This window comes from Rosa rugosa, chromosome 2, assembly GCF_958449725.1.
Source record: "Rosa rugosa chromosome 2, drRosRugo1.1, whole genome shotgun sequence".
Classification (NCBI taxonomy): Eukaryota; Viridiplantae; Streptophyta; class Magnoliopsida; order Rosales; family Rosaceae; genus Rosa; species Rosa rugosa.
The window spans coordinates 66984632-67006779 of NC_084821.1; the positions used below are offsets into that span (position 1 = coordinate 66984632).

The window sequence follows — 22148 nt, forward strand, 5'->3', positions numbered from 1 at the left end:
ATTTGTCTGAGCGTATTAAAGGAATATGTCTGATATTGGTGCATTTGTCTCGAACATACAGGCGAGGCGTTATTTCTTCTGGGTTTTCTTTTTGTAGTTGATATTAAGCTGTTTTAAGAATTAGGCTCCTACATGTTGCTTCAAAAAGAGGAAGGCTGTAAAAAATTTACCAAGACAATAGCTATATTTAGTCAAAAGAGGATCGTCCATTATTTCCCCGAGTAACACACCATCAGTCAAAAACTTTGTCATAGTCACGCCCTGTACGTGCTGCCAGAACAGAAAACCATCATTCACAACATGTAACCACAATAGCAATTATAGCATTTGTACATTTTGTCAAAACGTATCTAATATAATTTGCCAGTTTAATTCTTCTCCAAACTGGAGGATATATATAGAGGTACAAATTGCCTAGAGCTAAGTGTGAATATAATAAGTCAAGAACTACGGCTACATTAATTACACAAGGTGTGCTGCTGCAGCCATAATCTTCATGTCAAGATTTGCTGCTGCCGCCTTAATCTGCATGTTCACATCAACAACATGACTCACAAGTCAACACTCCCCCTCAAGTTGGGGCATAAACATCACGAAGACCCAACTTGCCAAGTGAGTCATGGAACAACTTGCTAGATACAGCTTTGGTAAGTATATCTGCTAATTGCTCCTCGGTTGGAACAAAAGGAAAGGAGATTAACTTTGCATCCAACTTTTCCTTAATGAAGTGTCGATCAACTTCCACATGTTTTGTTCGGTCATGTTGTATAGAATTATGTGAGATGTCAATAGCTGCTTTGTTATCACAGAACAATTGCATTGCTGACTTAGGTTTAACACCCAAATCTCGTAGTAAATTTCGTAGCCACAGAAGTTCACACACTCCATGTGCCATACCTCTATATTCAGCTTCAGCACTTGATCTTGCAACGACCTTTTGCTTCTTACTTCTCCATGTAACAAGGTTTCCTCCCACAAAGGTGAAGTACCCAGATGTAGACTTTCTGTCTGTGATAGAACCAGCCCAATCTGCATCAGTATACCAACTAACATCTAGGTGTTGATATTTAGAAAACATTAAACCTTTTCCTGGTGCTGACTTCAAGTACCTCAAGATTCTTACTACTGCCTCCATATGCCTTTCACTTGGATTGTGCATAAATTGACTCACAACACTAACTGCATAAGCAACATCAGGTCTAGTGTGTGACAAATAAATCAGACGTCCCACTAACCTCTGGTATCTTGGTTTGTCAGTTGGAAGCTGATCAGGATATTCTGCTAGTTTGTGATTTTGCTCGATTGGAGTGTCAATCGGAGAACAATCCAACATGCCTGTCTCTGCCAAGAGATCCAACACATATTTTCTCTGACATAGGAAGATGCCATCTCTCCCCCTGGCTACTTCAATCCCCAAGAAGTACTTCAAGTCTCCCAAATTCTTCATCTCAAACTCAGAAGCCAACTTCTTCTGAAGACTTTCAATTTCTACCAAGTCATCCCCTGTTATTACCATATCATCCACATATATAATAAGTACAGTTACTTTCCCCTTCTGGTGCTTTAAGAATAAGGTGTGGTCTGAATTGCTCTGCTTGTATCCAAAGCGTCTCATGGATTGAGTGAATCTGCCAAACCATGCCCGAGGTGACTGTTTAAGTCCATAAAGGGATTTCTTCAATCTGCAAACAACATCACTATGTGTATTTGATGCATACCCAGGAGGAAGACTCATGTACACTTCCTCAGTTAACTCCCCATGAAGGAACGCATTTTTTACATCAAATTGATGAAGTGGCCAATTAAGATTGGCTGCAAGTGACAACAATACCCGAACAGTATTCATCTTGGCTACTGGGGCAAAAGTCTCATCATAGTCAATCCCATATGTCTGAGTGAATCCCTTAGCCACCAACCTCGCCTTATACCTACTTACTGTGCCATCTGCATTATGTTTCACAGTAAAAATCCATCTACACCCAACAATCTTTTTACCATGAGGAAGTGGTACAAGTTCCCAGGTGTGATTCTTTTCTAACGCCTCCATTTCTTCCTCCATTGCCTTGGCCCACATTGGATCTCCCAAAGCTTCCTGCACTTTGTTAGGAACAGATACAGAGGATATTTGATTCACAAATGATGCATAAGGTTTAGATAACCTATGGTGTGACACAAAGTTAGATACTGGATATTTGGCTTTAGCAGTTATGGAAGGTTCATACCTTTTTGCTGGTTGACCACGGGTAGTTCTACTAGGTAACACATATGTAGAAGAGACTGACTCTACAGGGTTACTAGATGAAGATACTGGACATACCTGAGATGGAGCTTCTTGACCAGAAAGTTCGACATCAAGGGGTGAATTATCAGATGAGGGGGAAGCTTCTTCAGCTTCAGAAATCGGCTGGTCAAAAATATCTTTTGACTGGTCAAATACATTTCCGTCTATTTCGCCGATTTCCTCGTTCAACTGGTCGACTCCCCCTATCGATTGGTCAATTTGGGCAAGTTGACTAGTTGATTCCGAGATGTCAATACTCTCTTCTTCTATGTCTTTCTTCTTCTTCAACTCTCCACCAACAAACATCTCTTCAAAAAACTCATTCTCCCCCTGAAGAGAGGTGTTGTTGGGAGAGAAATAACACATATCTTCATAAAATGACACATCCATGGTGACATAGAACTTTCGTGTAGGTGGGTGATAGCACTTATAGCCTTTCTGATGAGAACCATAACCTACAAAGACGCATTTGAGAGCTCGGGCATCTAGCTTTGACCGCTGATTTTTGGGAATGTGGACAAAGGCAACACAACCAAAGACACGAGCAGAAAGATTATGGAAGGAAGGAATAGAGACATGGGTTGACAAGACTTCAAAGGGAATGCGCCCCTGAAGAACACTGGAAGGAAGACGATTAATAAGATGTGAGGCAGTTTGAACTGCTTCACCCCAAAGATACTTGGGCATATGAGCACCAAATAGCAAAGCTCTTGCTATGTCTAGGAGATGACGATTTTTACGCTCAGATACACCATTTTGTTCAGGTGTTTGAGGACAAGTGGTTTGATGGATTATACCTTTTTCATGGAAATATTCCTGAAAATCACGATTAACAAACTCCCCTCCATTATCAGAACGAAAAACTTTAATATGACCATTGAACTGGGTTTGAATCAATTTTTCAAAGGCTTGAAAAGCAGAAAACACAGCATCCTTAGACTTAAGCAATGCTACCCATGATAATCGAGTGCAATCATCAATAAATAAGACAAAATAACGCATTCCAGAAACAGTGGTTTCTCTAGAAGGTCCCCACACATCAGAGTGAATAATCTCAAAAGGCTTAGAACTTTTATTGGAAAGACTTAATGGATAGTTGACTCTATGACTTTTGGCCAAAACACAAGTTTCACAATGTAAGGTTGACTCATCAATGCCAACAAATAAAGAGGGCATAGTTTTACGCATTACACTGAATGAAGGATGCCCTAAGCGTCTATGCCATAACCAGACTTCATTGACCTCTTTAGAAGTCAAAGTCAAAGCAACTGGGACATTCTTTCTTGGCCTCTCCCCGGCATAAGCTTGATCCAGATGAAACAGTCTTCCCCTCATATACCCCTTGCCAATAACTTCCCTGGTCAGAAGATCCTGAAACACCACATACATGGGAAAAAATGTCACAGAGCACAAGGATTGAGTATTCAGTTGGGGAACTGAGATTAGGTGGTGAGACAAGTCTGGCACATACAACACATCATGCAATACTAAGGTAGGTGTGACTCGTATGGACCCAATACCTAGGACAGGAAATGATTCACCATTGGCATTTGTAACATATGACACATTAGGGGTGGATAAGGTAATGAAATACTTCCTATCATAGGTCATATGATCTGAAGCACCAGAATCAATAATCCAAGTATCTGAACCAACAAAGTTAGAAACTTTTAAAGCCATACCGATCTTACCAGTACTCCTAGCAACCAATGAGACTGAGGGAGGGCTATCACCGCTCGTGGTATGATCTTGCCCAGCAACTCCAAAGGACTCTGAACTCTGAACAAGATGGACAACTGCCTTTCCTCGGCCTCGAGGTTCAGTTGGCTTAGGTTTGCTGAAGTATCCAGCAGGGTACCCAACCAACTTATAACAAGTCTCCTTGGTGTGTCCAGTCAGTTTGCAATGTTGACATACAGACTTGCCTGGATATGAACCTTGAGTGATGGGTTGTAATCCTGATCGTGGTGTACTGAAGCCAGGAGGTGGACCTTGAGCCCGTGGGGGCTTAGCTTGGATTGTCAAGCTGGAGATCTCAGAATGAACTGCCTTTGTGCTGTCTTGCTGAGACTCATCCTTGCGGATGTAGGTAAAAGCCTCAGTAAGGGAAGGAGGTTCTTGCCGACGCAACAGCTCTCCTTTAGCACTGTCATGTCTAGCATCTAGTCCACTCAGAAACTGGTGCACACGCTCCAACTCCTTCTCTTTTTGGTACCAAGTAATATCCTCAGCATTCTTCAATTTGTTTGGTCGTCGCTGATCAATCTCAGCCCAAACATTTTTCAACTGGGTGTAGAAGACTGAAACGGCTTGTCCATCCTGTTTCATCCTTGTTGCCTTGCACAACAACTCATAGATTTGGGAAAAATCAGATTCATGTAGATAGAGATCATTGAGTGTCTTCCAAACCTCTGCAGCAGTATCACACCCAATGATCAATTGAATCACCTCATCAGTCATGGCCTTGTACAAAATTGACAGTACAAGTCCATCAGCATCGTCCCACTTGGCATACTCTTCACTTTCCTGATTCGCTGGTGCATTAATGGTACCGGTGACATGGCCCATCTTATGGATTCCACGAAAGTGAGCGGAAATCATCTTCTTCCATGTCCTGTAATTCCTAGGTCCATTCAGTTTTGCTCCTCCGAATGATCCTGAGGAAGAATCTTGGTTTTGAACGGAAACTTCAACTTTCTGAATACTGGAATTGCTGGTATTCCCTCCTTCTAGAAGTGGAGCAGCAGGGCCAGCCATTGGAATACTCGAATTGTGAGGAAAAAGAAAAGAAATCTGGAGACAAGGTGGAGACAAGGTTTTTTTGAGTATAATTTGGAAAAGTGAGTCAACAACGTGGAGACAAGGTGGACACAAAGAAAAAGAAATGTGGACTTTTCAAGGTGGAGACAAGAAAATGTGGTCTGACTCTTCTTTTTAATGTGGAGACAAGGATCACAACGTGGAGACAAGGTGGATACAAAGAAAAGGAATGTGGACTTTTCAAGGTGGAGACAAGGAAAAGTAATGTGGACTGATGGTTGCAGGTGAGTACAACGGACAGGAGGTATGGATACTGGTAAAGGAAGAACAGAAGCTGTTCTTGGTTTTATGGGTTTGATCTTGAGTCGGAGAAGAATCAATATCAGAAAGGAAAAATCAAGATCAGTTTCTGATCAGTTGATTTTGTCTGAGAATGGATACGGGGAAGAAATAAGCTTCCTGCGTATGATATTGGTATGGATATATTTTCTGGGTAAAAATATGAAGAACAGAGTTCTTCTCTTGATATTTCTGGCAGCGGAATATGGGTATCGGTCTCAAGAGCAAAACTGCTCTGATACCATGTCAAAATGTATCTAATATAATTTGCCAGTTTAATTCTTCTCCAAACTGGAGGATATATATAGAGGTACAAATTGCCTAGAGCTAAGTGTGAATATAATAAGTCAAGAACTACGGCTACATTAATTACACAAGGTGTGCTGCTGCAGCCATAATCTTCATGTCAAGATTTGCTGCTGCCGCCTTAATCTGCATGTTCACATCAACAACATGACTCACAAGTCAACACATTTCACATTATAGACTAGAATTCTCCAGATAATACTACAGTATGTCTCTGCAGAAGATATCCCTTATCAAAATGACAACGACCAATTAAGAGAAAGTGCATAGTCACACTCACTGTACTTGTAGCATCTTCAAATCGAACAGTGTAGCCAACTTCCAATCCAAGCTTACCCGCCCGTGCCGCCACCGACTGAAGAAAAGTACCACCATTTATTTGTAAAACAAACTATTCACTCTAGCGAAACCAGAGAGAATCAGTTACTAATTTATGGCATCCATTTTGAACACTCTACCAAATAAATAAAGGAACAAACTTAACAAGTAAATCGCAATGTTTTGCATAAAACACTAACTAAAACTAAAAGATTACCTGGATAGCCAATCTTCTTGGCTGAGTACAAGCAATTACACGGCCACCATCAGCCCAACCTGCTTCTTTTACATAATAATAATAATAATAATAATTAGCATTCTGACTTCAAATCAATCAAGTATGATCGAAGACTCGTTAGGGTTACGAACCTGAGGAATCTGAGTGGTTTTGCCGGTACCGGTTTCGCCGACGACAACTGTACTGGCGCGAGTCTCGACAGAGTAGAGAATGGAAGTGCGGTACTTGAAGACCGGCAGCCTCGGCCCCTGCCTCTCCATATTTGCATACCCTCCTCTGCAATTTTGCGACTATAACAACAATGGTGAAAGCAAAAAGAGAGTTGGGGCGGAAAAAAGAAGAAGAAGAATACCCGGAGGAGGTGGGGAAGAAAACGACGCCACCTTCTTCGTCGTCGAGGAGGCTAGGCTTGGGCTTTGATTTTGGATTAGGGTTTATAGAGCTATTAGAGCAACTCCACCTATATTTTGATTTTTCTCTATTTTAGGGAAAAATAAGCCTCTTTTGCTCCAACAGATTCCCTATAACTATCTCTATTTTAGGGAAAGTGAGGAAAGAGAAAATCAAATTCCCTATATTTACAGCAAACTCTAAAATTTTAAGGAAGAATATGGAGATTTTAGAACAATCTGTAAAATAGGGAATCTGTTGGAGTTGGAGAAGAAAAAGAGGCTAAAGTTTTGATTTTTGCTTCCCTAAAATACAGAAATTATAGAGAAGCTGTTGAAGTTGCTCTTAGGCGCGCAGGGATGATCCGGACCCGACCCGTCCTTTTGTGGATAATAAGGAAGTGCTTGTTGGGCCATTTGATGATTTATTGTTCTTATATTTTTGAGTCAATTACATATAAGTGCATCTTTGATTGTTTTTTTAGCCATAAGGCCACCAACTAGTTTTTTCCCTCATAAGGCCACTAGACTAAAAAATGTGTTATATTTTGGATATTAAAAACCAACATATTTACATAAATGCCACTAGAGTACAAAATCAACAATCATTCTCTCTCTCTCTCTCCTCTCCGGCGAGCTCTCTAGCCAACTCCGGCGGGTCTCCGGCCGATCTCCGGCGAACTCCGGCCAACTTCAGGCGGGTCTCCGGCAGACCTCCGACCAACTTCCGGCGAACTCTGGCGACCACAAAAGCTACTGTCACTAACACCAAAAGTTACTGTCACTAACACAAAAAACTACTGTGGCTAGCAACAAAAGCTACTCTGATGAGATTCTTGGCCACCTCCGGCGAGGTCACAAAAGCTACTATCACTAGCAACAAAAACTACTGTCACTAGCAACAAAACATACTCTGGTGAGATTTTCGGCAACCTCCGGCGAGATAACAAAAGCTACTATCACCAACAACAAAAGCTACTCCTTACCAAAAAAACCTATGCTCCCCAAAACGAAAAGCTACTATCCCCACCAACAAAAGATACTGTCACCAATACCAAAAACTACTCTCATCAGCAACAAATGACACTCTCACCAACACCAGAAAACTACTCTCACCAACACCAAAAACTACTTTCACCAACAACAAAAGTTACTGTCACCAACACCAACGAGCTACTCTCACTAACATTAGAAAGCTACTCTCACTAACATTAGAGAGCTACTAACATAGGTACAGAAAGCTACAATCACTATGATGGAAAACCACTATAATAGTTACAGAGAGCTACTGATTTGAAAAAAAAAATCTATTGACATTAGCTTGAAAATATACCAACATAGACACATAAAGCTACTATCACGATATTGAAATGTCACTAGAACAATTACACGGAGCTGCTAACCTGAAATAATGAAAATGAAAATAGAAGCTATTGACATCATGTTGAAAAAATACTAACATAGATATAGAAAGATACTATCACTATGTTGAAAAGCCGCTATAAAAGTTATAGCGAGTTACTAACTGCAACAAATAACATACAAGAAATGGTTCATTATTCATCAATCAAAATACATCACAACACCATCAGAAAACAGAATTCAACCACAAAACCATCCCCCCATCACACAAGAGCACAACTCTATTTCTCTCCCCTGCAAAATTCCACAACAGATGAATTCAAACAAATCCAAGCCCATTTATTCCAATAAATCACAATCAAATCAAACCAAACTAAACAAATTATAATCATGCCGTCTAATTAATTTCAACAAAAATACCAGAAGGATTTGGTCTCAACCTCAATAACTAAACCAAATACAATGACAATAACGAATGGAATTGAAAGGCTTATCACATTTCTTGGCCGGCAGTGTCCCAAATCTAGGCCTTGACATGAATGCTCCGGGTGGCAAACTCGACACCGATGGTGGACTTAGACTCGAGGTTGAACTCATTGCGCATGAACCTGGACAACAAATCAGATTTGCCGAAGCCGGAATGGCCGATCAAGACGACCTTGAAGTGGTAGTCGTCGTCCGACCTGTAGGCCATGTCGAAAAGCCGGAGAGACTTTCCGGTTGGAGATGAAGAGGCCGCGGGCCTTGTCGTCGTCGCTGGAGAATCAGTGCTTGTTTAGGTTTCCGATGCAGGTGAGGTGGAGGAAGAGGCGATGGTGGCGGTGGAGGAAGGGTGCTGCCGGAGCCAAGCTAGATGGTGACGAAGGGAGCTGCCGGAGCCAAGGCGCGTGAGGCGTCTCAAGTCAAAATTGGAGATCTGAGTGAATCGGAGATGAGTAGAGAATCGTCTCCAGTGAGAGAATCAGAAAGAATCGGAGATGAGTAGAGAATCAGAGATATCTGAGTTGGACTCCAGTGAGGTAGCTCCGATCGGAGCTTCTTCTTCGTCGTCATCGTCTTCAGGCATGGCAGCGCCGTTTCGAGGTTTTGTAAGCTTAGATCCATTGGAAACTCACCAGATCAGAGGCAGTGGTCGTCGGAATCGGGGCGGGGGGTGGCTGGGCTTTGGTCGGATTTGTGTTGTGGTTCAATTGATGGTGACAGTGATGAGAGATGGTGGCCAGAATTGATTCTTTCCGGTGATTGCAGAGGGAAGAGAAGAAGAAGAGAGATCGGGGAAAGAGAGAGAGAGAGAGAGAGAGAGAGGAGAGGGAATGAATTTCTGTTCATTTTGGCCGGATGATTATGGAGTTAGTGGAAGGGTAAAATTGTCAGGTTGAAAATAATTTAAAGCTACAAGTGGCCTTATGTATACAAGAAAACATTGGTGGCCCTATGGCTAATTTAAGTTTCAAATTGACACTTGTATGTAATTTTCTATATATTTTTCTTTAGAGTTTTTATCATGGGTAGAGTTTGTACTTTATGAAAGAGACTAAATAGTACCAAACTTAAAAAGCAACTAAATAAATACTTTGGACTCTCAAAATTGTATCACTAGATACTTTCATTAAAAATCTGTCTAATCTTTGTTAAAATGAGAGGTAAATAAGACATTTTAATTACTTTTCTGATCAAAATGACTAAAATGGCCTTAGATAACTAGTTTTTGCTCAATTTTCTGGATTTAACGTCAAATTTGAACAAAACTAAGGGGGGTGTATTCATTTAAGAGTCTACTGTAAAAGTAAAATGACAATTGGAAATTGGTCTACTCATTTCATTTCATAGCCCCTTTATATAGGGAGAGTTACAACGGAAATACCAATTACAATGATGACATTAACTACTGATTGGTCATTGATCCATGTTGATTGATGGTGATTGCTAATTACTTGATTCCCTCTCCGTCAATCACTTTGACGAAGGCACATAATGTGTTTTTCCTTTAACACTCCCCCTTGTGCCAAGTCAAAGATGAAATGGTGCATGAGTTGTTGCCTCACTAAAAACCTTGCCAAGTAACAATAAAAACCCTTTGGGACAAAAAATACACCTTGGTCGAAGGAAAAGAGCACAACACACCTTTTACATTTGAGGATGACATGTGTGTGTTAGACTTCCCCTAACGTCTACACCTCCCCCTGATCCTTACATTAATCAAGGGAGCTTGGAAAGTCTTCACATTCCTATGCTTTTCACATGTTTCTCAAATATGGCCTTAGGCAATGATTTGGTGAACAAATCTGTCATATTCTCCTCAGACCTTACTTGATTCACTTGAATCTTGAGGAGGGCTTGTTGTTGCTGATTGTAGAAAACTTTAGTGATATGTGTTTTGTATTATCACCCTTGATATGCCCTAGCTTCATCTGTTCGATGCAAGCTGCATTATCTTTATTAATGCTAGTAGGCTCTTCAGTGGTAGAACTCAAACCACTAGTCCCTCGAATATGTGTGATGATAGCTCTTAACCATACACACTCACGAACCGCCTCATGTAGAGTAATGATCTCTGAGTGGTTCGAGGAGGTAGCCACAAGGGTTTGCTTGGTTGATCTCCAAGATATCGTCGTGTTCCCACTGGTAAATACATAACCAGTTTGGGAACGATCTTTATGTGGGTCAGAGAGATACTCAGTATCAGCAAAACCAACCAAAACGTCATTTGGCGTTTCGGTGTAGGGAGTGGCGCTTTCGCCATCAACATTTCCTTTAGAGATTGCAGTTCCATCTGCGGTCCCTCTTGTCTCTCTGTAGGGAAAGAACAGTCCTAAGTCAATGGTTCCTTTTAGGTATCGAAAATGTTCTTGATACCATTCCAGTGACGCTGCGTTGGCGCTGAGCTAAATCTAGCTAACAAGTTCACTGAGAATGCAATGTCTGGTCGAGTACATTAGGCTAGGTACAATAATGCGCCTATTGCACTTAGATAGGGAATTTCAGCTCCCAACACCTCTTCGTCATCTTCCTTTGGACACTATGTCAAAAAGGCCTTCAGACGACAGAACAGTTCTGTCGTCTGAACGAACGAAAATGTGTCGTCTAGTACGATGTCGTGTCTTGGGCGTATCGAACGACAGAAGAGTTCTGTCGTCTGAATTTTCAGACGACATAAAAAATGTGTCGTCTGATGAGTTTTGCATTTTGGGAACATTGTGATCTGTTTCTTTAAAAGCATTCAAACAACGGTTTTGTATTGTCTGATAAACAAAACAATGACATATTTTTTGAAATACTATTCTGTGAAGCATATTGCAAGACTTATTTGTGTGGTCTGAATGCCCTTAAATAAGAAATATGAAGACTCATATGTAGTGTCTTCTCTCATACAACAACACTTAAAGGTTGTGCTAATTTACTTTACACGACAATTATATGTGGTCGTAAAGTGTATAAGAGGACAATTAAGTGTCGTTCTATGGTTGATTTGTATGACATTTAAGTGTTGTGTGAAAGATTTTTCAATTATACATATGTGATGTTGGGAAATGGTTTAGACAATAGATTTCTGTTATGTCAATTTCATTACGACGACAATTTACTGTCGTTTGAGATTATTTAGACGACAAATTTTTGTGGTCTGAATATAACAAGGACCACTAATAGTACGTTAAAATTTGCAACCACACATTTTGGTGTGCTTTTGTTGTAGCTTGCAGTTTGTAATGACACATTTTAGTAGTCCCCTGTACAATTGGTATGCATGCATTCTGGAAATTAAAATTGGCTATTTCTGAAACCATAAAATCCACATCCAAAATCATTCATTGCAATTTCCATTAATCCACCATTGTCTCATGTACATAGTTCTAATCATCAACATCAGAACCTAATCATCAACATCACAGTTCTAATCATCAACATCAGTTCTAAACGGCCCATATATACTAAACTGGGCAGCCACCAAAATATATGCATGCAGTACTGCTTGCTAATAAGCCAGAAGCACAACACAATGTGGGCAACCAACTAAACAACATAGCAAAATAGCTAGCAGTACTGCAATCAAAATCTGGCCTATATATATATATATATATATCAACTATCAATGTCCAAAAGTTGATGCACTAGTTAATAAACCTACACATGCACTAGTTATCTTTGAACTTCATAACATACTTTGCCCACTCTGCCCGGACAACATCAACATTCTCCATTGTGTAATAGTGATTTGCTTTTCTTTCCCACTGCAAGGACAAAAGCTTAGTTATGCATCACAATGGATAATTAATCCAATAAATCACTAGTACAATAAATTAGTTACTGATTACCTTAGCACTCCACTCTTGGTTTTTGTCCTCTACTATATCCCTCATGTAATGCATAATCCAATATCCACAAGTCTTATCACCCATCTGCTCCGGAATGCCCTGAAAGAAATAAATATTTTCAGTACCTAATAAACCTTGCCTGAACTAGAAAAATGCAAATATAAATAGTTAGCTAGATGGGGAACACATACACTGATAAACATGAGGGAGTGAAGAGGATGGGTATACACTGATATGAACTTCATCTTTAAACCCGGGAAGCTCAGTTACTCTATTAGCAGTACATGGATGCAAAAAATCCATATTCGCCTTCCTCATGTCTACCTATAAAACATAATTATACACCATTAATGACACTGACTGGGTATACCCGATTCTGTCAGTTTACCAATACCCCAATTTATTTAATCATTAAATAACTCATGTTGTTGACCCAAGCATGGAACTTACAGAATTGTTGAAGCAGAGGAATCTGGCTTCATAGGTGACACAACTAATACTGTGCATTCTGGAAGTTTTCAATGCCTGAGATGTGAAGCTTCTTAACACCTGTTTGACAAAGAGACTATTGTTAGAAACAGAGTTGATCACAGAATGACTATCGTAGGGTAAGCAAAGTTGGTAACTAAATCTATGTATAACAACCTCTTACTTGTATTAGTAATGTGCTTCTAAATCTTCAAACAAAGACTTCCTGTTTTTGATGACAGTGAAGGGCCTAAAAATAAAGATATAAGTTACTTGAGTCAACTATAAAAAGAGACACCGAATCAGAGGTATAGTATAACAACAAAGGGTGTCCAGGTGAGTTCCCCAGCTTCTACAAATACAGTAATATAGTCTGATCTAAAATTGAGCCTTGTGGGATACTTTGCTAGAGTCGAAATATTAATTGAAAACTCAGATATATTGCTTAACCCCACATACAATACACTTTTGTATAGTCAGCAAACAAAGATTAGAGTGTCCAGAAAATGAAGAAACCATAAAACAGGAATAGATCCAAATTCTACCTTGTACTTGGAGGCCTCTTGCACTTGATGAATTACACAGGCAAATCCGAGAACCAAAGATGCAAGAAAGATATATGACTGCCTGCACTTTTGATGGTTAATTAGCTTTCTCAAACCCATATAGGACCAGCATGCCAAATCTCCCACAAAGCATTTCTACGTGCAATTACAGAATTCCAAGTATATGATTAGAAACTTTGAAACAATACAGCTTAACAAATAATCTATATTGAAAAGACATTGAAATTAGAACTAATATAAGGATCCCATCTCAGAGAGTTCTGTTACAGAAATATGAAGATGATTTTCATGAGAAACTCTTTTCTGTATATTGATGAATATAAAGATAGTTGAATATAGCAACATGCATTGTTAATAGTCAAACCTAATATATTGGCAACAATAATAGGGAATGAAATTATGCTCTAAAGAAACCATGCACCAAAAAAATTTCACTTCACAGAAAAATTGAAGCTCAATGAGAACATATTAGTTTAGAGAAGTGATTTATCTTTTGAGTTTCTAAAGCTATTAAAAAACCAATACCATAGTCCATCAAATTAAAACATTGCACTTTCATACAGCACCAGAGACAAACTTTTATTATTTGGATAAACTCATAGGTGTAATTTTTCTTAATATTCCTTGGGGAAAAAGGATACAAATCATATATAAATAAACTAAAATTTTGGTTGCATGGAGACTGATCAGTTGGAATGAGGCATTAGCAAGTTGGTAAAGGATTGGTAATTTCACCGAACGCTCTTGTTACTATCAGGCTAATCCTAATGTGGGGGGATACTATCACAGAGATGGGTTAACAATCACATAGGCAGAATACGAATAAAATAGAAGGCACAATCAAATAAGAGGCAGAGTATGAGATTAATACAAAATACACTGGAAATGAAATAGAATATATATATATATATATATGTATATATATATATATATCAAATAAGAAGCAGAATCTAAAATATATGTATATATTATATATGTATATATTGAAGACTGATATGTTCGATACCTGATGTTGTGTGTTATATCTCTCTATGCCTACTTGAATTTGGAATTAAACTTGTTTTCTAAAGAATATACTTGGTTCCTTTCTTCAATTAAATGCCCTGGACAAAAAAAAAAAAAGAACAAAACAACATAAATGCAGAACTCAAACGCCCCTACGTGAAAGAGTAGTTATGATATGTTCAAGCATACGTTATTAAGAAAAATAATAGAAAAGTTTGGATCTGAGGTCATGAGATAAAACCATGACTACCCAATATTTCTCATGCCAATGCACTTTCAGACATTAGAAATAGACTAAACTTGCATTCTATGCAGACATGGGTGTTCACGTTAGCAAGTTAGTCCAATCATTCATCATTATGGAATACACGGATCAATTCTGATGTAAAGTATGACTTGCATGTATTTGACATCAAATCTGATAAGATAAATGAATTGGTATTTCAGTGAATTTCCATGTTCAAGTGCATTAACATGAAGTACCATATAACTCAATTTTCACTGGTCTCACGAAACACGACATGTAATCTGTACATGTAAAAAGACTGCAAACTGAAGGTGCAAAAGTGGTAAAAGCTAATCAGATTCAAAATTGCAAAGCATCATAGATCCAGGGAAATTACCAAGCACGAAATGCTTTCACTCTTTATCAAACAACAATTAATTTCCTTCTTACCAGCTCCAAGCTCTCAGCTACCTGCAAAAGGAAGAGCATGTCTAAGGTATAGCACTAAGCAAGAGAAAAGAGGTAATATTAGGCACTTCTATTAAAAAGAGCATGAAAGGTATCAAAGTGATAACAGGATTTTCAACAGCTAAAATTATCAATTGAGAACAAAGAAATATGACTTCTTTTTTTCCTTTACCAACAGTCATAAAAAGTAAGAACCTCTATCAAATCAATAATGACAGGTTGTCAAATATAAACATAGCTCATCAATCAAATTGAAGCAGATCCGAAAATCTGAAACAATTGAGCCAGGAATCTGCAATTTCAAATTCATAGATTCAATATCTGAAAACATAAAATCGAAGGGGAAATGAAAATCCTTGCATACTCATTTATCTCAATTTCAATGTCAATTTATTTTTTAACCACTCAAATTCACACTACTCCTTTTCATTTACAGTTTCCCACATAGAGACAACGGTCATTACCCTTGAGTAAAACTTCTTTATGTTTGTAAACGCAATGATCATTATATTTGATTTCACAGAATTCAAACAACATCACTGTACCTCAAAAATAGCAAACCAATCAAACCCAACTCACTCGTGTAATCTGAGTGTTCCTACAATCAATTCCAACTAATGCATTGCTTGCCTAGACCACGCACATGTCCATACTCTAGGCTATTGTTGTTTCAGAATATCAAAAGCCACAGCTCTTAGGCAAGTGTAATTCAAAAAACAAAGCTTTAATCTTTTGGATAATGAAAAACTGAAAACAACTATAGTCATCAATAACATCCAAAAAAAAAAAAAACTCAGACCTCGAACACAGATCTTCGAAATTCTGGGGTCTCGGTAGCAATCGCCCAAATGGAAAGCTCTCATTCACCTCCTGCTTCAAATTGTTGGGCTATAATGGGAGTGACTTTAATTGTTTTGCCTCGTCTAAACAAAGCTTTAATCCTTCACCGATCAAATATAGAACCCAGAAAGAAATTCAATTAGACTTTAATCTGTATTATCGAAACCAAAAAGAAAAACACAAAAAAGCATCAATCGGGTGCAGGATATCACACTTACACTGATAAACAACAATCTAAATAGGACCATAACTAGATTACTGACATACACAAATACCATTCCACTGCTGCACTAATTCAATTCATTGGGCAACAAAATAGACCATAAAATTATTTCAATCACCAAACTCAATTCAGTTTTTGGTTCTTCAAAAAATCAACCATGCTTATCGGGACGGTGTCCTCCCCATTCTTAATCTGCTATTAACAAAATCAGTTCAAAAGTGTACAAAGGACTAACCTTGCTACAATCACACCAACCAAGCCCCAATGGTCGATATAGCAAACTAATCTTTCTTGTAGGGAACTCTTGTGTTGGCTCTTGATTGCTTCGGGGTGAAGAATTTGAAGGTATAGATCTGCAAAACAACCGTGTTTCAATTAAACTTATTTCATCTATTGAGAAACAAAACACATGCATTAAAAACCCAATAAAAACGAAATTGAAAGAAACCCAGATCATATAAATCCCAGAAAAATTGACTAAAGCCAATACCTTTCTCAAAACAAAGCTTCAATGGTGCAGTCGAGCTTCGAGAACAGAGGGAGAGCTAGGGCTAGTACCGGCGACCGTCCATGAGAGATTGAGAGAGAGAAGACGATGACTCACTGAGTGATTGACTTCGGATTGAAGGAGACACCAAGCAAAGTCATTGAATGCCGCCGTTTCGCCGCCGTCGTCTATCAAGGAGGCTGAGAGAGAGAGAGAGAGGTCTGGGTTTTAAGTAATCGGAACACTGAACGAGGATGAAAGGCACCCCTTCCCCAAATTGAAAAGAACCGAATCGAAATTGGCTGAGAGAGAACCGAGATCAGAGAGAGCTAAGTGAAAAGGACAGAGAGAGAGGCTGGTGTTTTAGGTTTCACGGGTTCTAGGTCGAGATGAGACTGTTTCGCCGTCGTCGTCTATCAAGGAGGCTGAAAGAGAGAGAGAGAGAGGTCTGGGTTTTATGTAACCGGAACACTGAACGATGATGAAAGGCACCCCATCCCCAAATTGAAAATAACCGAATCGAAATTGGCTGAAAGAGAACCGAGATCGGAGAGAGCTGAGACAGCTAAGTGAAAAGGAGAGAGCGAGGCTGGTGTTTTAGGTTTCGCGGTTTCTAGATCGAGATGAGAGAGCTGACTGATCGAGCGAGAAGGACAGAAAGTGACTTAATTGCGAGGGATATATGTCAAATAGCACAAGTCAAATAACTTAGGAAAATTTAAAACAACCCCCACATTTAGACAACAATTAAATATTGTCTAAATGTCACAACATATTCCAGTCAACTAAGGCATACAGCTATTTGAGAGGGAAAAGAATTAATCAACTTTTGGATATCCCTCCAAATTTGAGATAGGAAATCACCACCTTCTACAACTACACAAATGTGTTGTCTGAATTCTCACCATTTATCCAAATTTGAGATAGGAAATCACCACCTTCTACAACTACACAAATGTGTTGTCTGAATTCTCACCATTTATCCAAATTTGAGATAGGAAATCACCACCTTCTACAACTACACAAATGTGTTGTCTGAATGCTCACCATTTTTCCAAACTAAACCAGTATGGTTTTAGTGTATATTCAGACAACCGAAAAAAAAATTATGTCGTCTGAAAAACCCAGACGACATAAAACAAAACTTATGTCGTCTGATGTGTGTCGTCTGAAGGCCTTTTTGGCATAGTGGGACGAAATGGATCTTTCCTTGCATCCAAGCTTCGACCGATCATGGGAGTGCTAGCAGCATGCGCTTTGTCCATGTTATATCGCCTGACTTTTGGACATACGCAGACTAGTGGATTAGTATTCCACAAACTCGGTGTTCTAGTTCAAGGCCTAGATAGAATCGAGTTTTCCCAAGATCTTTCATCTCAAATTCGGATTTCAAGTAGCTCACGGTTTCTCTTATTTCATCAAGAGTACCTATTATGTTCATATCATCGACATATACAGCTACAATTGCAAATCCGGAACTTGTTTTCTTTATGAATACGCAGGGGCATACTTCATCGTTCTTATATCCCTTCCCAATCAAGTAGTCACTTAGACGGGTATACCACATCCGCCCGGATTGTTTCATTCCGTAAAGTGAGCGTTTCAACTTAATTGCAAACGCACTCCGTGGTTTAGAGTCACTTGACTTGGGTAATGTAAGGCCATCAGGAACTTTCATATATATATATATATATATATATATATATATATATATATATATATATATCTCTGTATCTAGATCCCCATAGAGATATGTAGTAACCACATTCATGAGCTGCATTTCCAGTCCTTCGGAAATTACTAAGCTAACTAAGTAGTGGAACGTTATAACGTCCATTACGGGAGAGTATGTCTCCTCATAGTCAATTCCAGGGCGTTGTGAGAAACCTTGCGCCACAAGGCGAGCCTTGTACCTCAGGACTTCATTCTTCTCATTACGCTTTCTGACAAAGACTCATTTATGTCCTACAGACTTTACACTTGGTGGGGTTAGCACTACCGGACCAAATACCTGTCTCTTTGTCAGAGAATCTAATTCTGCCTGGATTGTTTCTTTCCATTTAGGCCAATATGCTCTTTGTTGACATTTTGCAACAGAGCGTGGTTCGATATCATCGTGCTCTATGATTCCTTGAGCAACAGTATATATCATCAATGTGTATGGAAGATCTTTCTATCAACTCATACGCACTCTCATAATCCTTTGAGATTTCTTTGTTCTCTGGAATCATTTTAAACATCGGAGCGTCCTCCAGTATTGATTCATGGACATAACTATAATCAGAGACAATCTCATAAGAGGGATTCTATACATTGATGATTGGTTTGTGCCTTACTTGCCCTCTTCTTCCTTGGGTGAGTGTCAATCGAACCAAGTGGCCTCCCCCCTCTTCCTTTGGGAAGCCACGACCTCAACCACACCTCCACTAAGTAGGGTTGCAGTGCCTCTATCTACAGCATCGTGGCCCTTGTTGAGGACTTCTAACCTTGTAGGCACATTTGCAGCTGGTATATGTGATCTCGTCACTTTTGTGATATCAGTGAACGCATCAGGCATCGAATCTGCTACGTTCTGAAGATCGATTATTCTTTTCACTTCACTTTCACATTGTGAAGTGTGGGGATCAAAATGAGACAGAGTGGGGACAAACCACGACAATTCCTGTCGTTCCCTTGGAAAATCCTTTTTCCTATCTCCCTCTAACGACGGGAAGACTGTCTCATCAAAGTGACAGTCCGCAAATCTAGCGGTAAAGAGATCGCCTGTCAAGGGTTCCAAATAGCGGATAGTTGTTGGGGATTCGTATCCAACATAAATACTTAATCGTCTCTGAGGACCCATTTTGGTGCGCTGTGGGGGCGCAATAGGCACATGTACTGCTCAACCAAATATGCGTAAGTGTGAAATGTCAGGCTCATATCCAGTTACCAAATGGTACGCAGAAAATGGTTGACTAGCTGTGGGTCTGAAACGAATAAGTAAAGCTGCGTGCAATATTGCATAACCCCATGCAGATATAGGCAGGTTGGTGCGCATAACCAATGCCCTAGCCACCATTTGTAGCCTTTTGATGGTGGCTTCTGCGAGACCATTTTGTGTATGCACATGGGGTACATGATGCTCTACATCGATCCCGATAGACATGCAATAATCATCAAATGCTTTTGATGTAAACTCTAGCGTTATCAAGCCTTATAGACTTGATAAGGTGATCAGGGTGGTGAGCCCTTAAACGTATAATCTATGCTAGGAGTTTTGCAGCATTTCTTGTGGACAATAAAGCGACATGGACCAGTTTGTCGAAGCATCCACCAGAACCATAAAGTACTTGAATGGTCCGCATTCTGGATGGATAGGTCCACATATATCTCTTTGTATCCTTTGTAAGAATGGAATGTTTTGTTTTGTATCTTTAGCATAGGAAGGTCTCGATCCTGTTTTTGCTAAAGAGCAGGCTTTACAAAACGAGTGATTTGCCTTTGAAATAGTCAATGAGGCATAATGGGATGGAGGTAGTGTTTCTGGTACTTCAGAAAGCAATGACTGCATTTGAGCAGTACTAGGACCGACACCTTGCAGTGTGGCGGATTTTTCTCCCATTTTATTTTTCACTCGAAAAAAGGATGTCCGTATGAGTTCTTTAAAATACGGATCATCATGTCACGACCGGGGTGCCCTACGCGGTCGTGCCAAAGCCTGTATGAGTCAGTGTCCCACATTTCATTGTTGGTGACAGCATAGGATTCAATAATCCGAATCGTAGTGAGGTACAATCCACTAGATTGACTCATAAGTTTCTCTAAAATGTGTTTCCTTCCACATTTATTAGAGGTAATATAAATGTATTCAGTTCCATCCTCACAGTGTGTTTCTACATGATAACTGTTGGCATGAATATCTTTGAAACAAGGTTCGATTAGCTCTTGGTGCATACAGAGCATATCTCATATTCTTTAGAGTATTTTTATTTTAGGTAGAATGATAGTCTTTTCATTCAAATAATTTTTCTCTAGATGTATTTCTTTACATCTTTATAGTGCTATTTCGAACCATGTAAATATGTGTAGTAAATAAAATCGAATAAATTCAGTGCTTCAGAATAAAATTCAAAATTTATTAATAAGCCAACGATAATCAAATCAAGGTCATGTTCAGAAATCTAATTCATCAAACCATTATTGAAATAAACTTTAAGACCAAGTAATAGTCTAATTAAAAATGAGGCATTATGCCTTCACAACTGTTTTTGTAAAATAAAATAAAGCAGATCAGTCAAAATCTGGGGCATCAGTTGACTGAGCAAGTTCCTTGTTGCCATTAAAGTCTGCAATTGTGAGGTTGACGTCTGGGTCATGACCTCCTTCTTCCATATAGTGATCGAGCCTCTTGTTCTTTAGACTCCCTATGCCTCTTGTAATTGGCTGCTACTCTGTTGCTTGCTTGGCAGTTCTTGTACCAATGTCCAATGACTCCACACCTATAGCATGGTTCATTGCCAACTCTATCATGTTTGACTGAAGGGTTCTTAGGTGCCCTTTGCACCTTGTTTCCATGACCACTAGGGCCAGCACCACCATCACTGCGCCATACATTAGGAGGGCCTCCACGACCCATATCACGACCCCCACGTCCCTTTCCACGTGGTACATTGTTGCCACGTGGGTAGGGATCAGCACGTCCAACCCCCTTTGCATTGGGGTTCTTTCCACCTTTCACTTTGCCATAATTAGCCTCGGGAATTTTCTTTGTCCCAACAAGCCTGGCATTGTTGTTCAAAAGAACCTCATTATGCCTCTCAGCCACTTGCAGTAGGTTGATCAGCTTATTGAATGTTGTGATTCTTTTGTTGTCATACTCCAGCCTATACTGGTTCGCTAGTATAATTGCTGAAGTAGGAAAAGTAGAAAGAGTCTTCTGGATCATATCATCTTCTGTGAGTTCCTTTCCACAGAAATTTAGACGTGCCTTTAGGCGCAACATATCCTTGTTGAAGTCATTGACCCTTTTATAGTCAAGCAAGCTGTACATACATGTACATTTACAAGCATAATTAGCTATAATGGGCTACGCTCATTGTACCGCCAGAGGTACTAATTCCCGCCAAAGGAATAACATACAGATACACAGCCAGGCGGGCTACAGCCTGAGCCTCGGATCACCGCCGACGCGCCGCCACGCGCCGTGCTAAGATAGCATCAGTAGCTCCTAAAGATGGGGACTGAAGCACATCAGTCCCACATCGAAAACAAGGAGAAGATCAGCCTCCTCCTCACCTATAAAAAGTTCTTTCCTCTCTCCTCATTAATTACGCATTTACTACTCATTTATTGTTATGCTGTCTATATGTTTGGACTAACTTAGGCATCGGAGAAGTGAAGACCGCCCAACGCGGTCTCCCTCTGACGCCCTGTCTTTCATTTAGCAGCTAGCGAAGATCACCAAGTCTACAGAGTAGCGGTCCGCCCACCGGACCCGCGTTAAACGAAGGTTCGGCTACCGCCGGACTTTGAGCATTAACATTGGCGCCGTCTATGGGAACCCTTGAACAAAAGGTCATC

The 22148-nt window shown here is 39.7% G+C and overlaps 1 long non-coding RNA gene across 5 annotated transcripts; it reads right to left on the minus strand.

Annotated features, from left to right (window-relative positions):
• Positions 1-12066: 12066 nt before the first annotated feature.
• On the minus strand, positions 12067-17259 carry LOC133733229 (uncharacterized). Of its 5 annotated transcripts, none has more exons than XR_009857581.1 (11): positions 16593-17259; positions 16338-16455; positions 15839-15980; positions 14969-15042; positions 14347-14443; positions 13320-13401; positions 12959-13024; positions 12757-12855; positions 12498-12630; positions 12307-12405; positions 12067-12222 (listed from the first exon to the last, which is right to left on the minus strand). It is a non-coding gene; the product is annotated as an uncharacterized LOC133733229 (long non-coding RNA). The 5 variants fall into 5 exon arrangements; XR_009857577.1 differs by having other exon boundaries at positions 13320-13475; XR_009857578.1 differs by having other exon boundaries at positions 12952-13024; positions 13320-13475.
• Positions 17260-22148: the final 4889 nt, after the last annotated feature.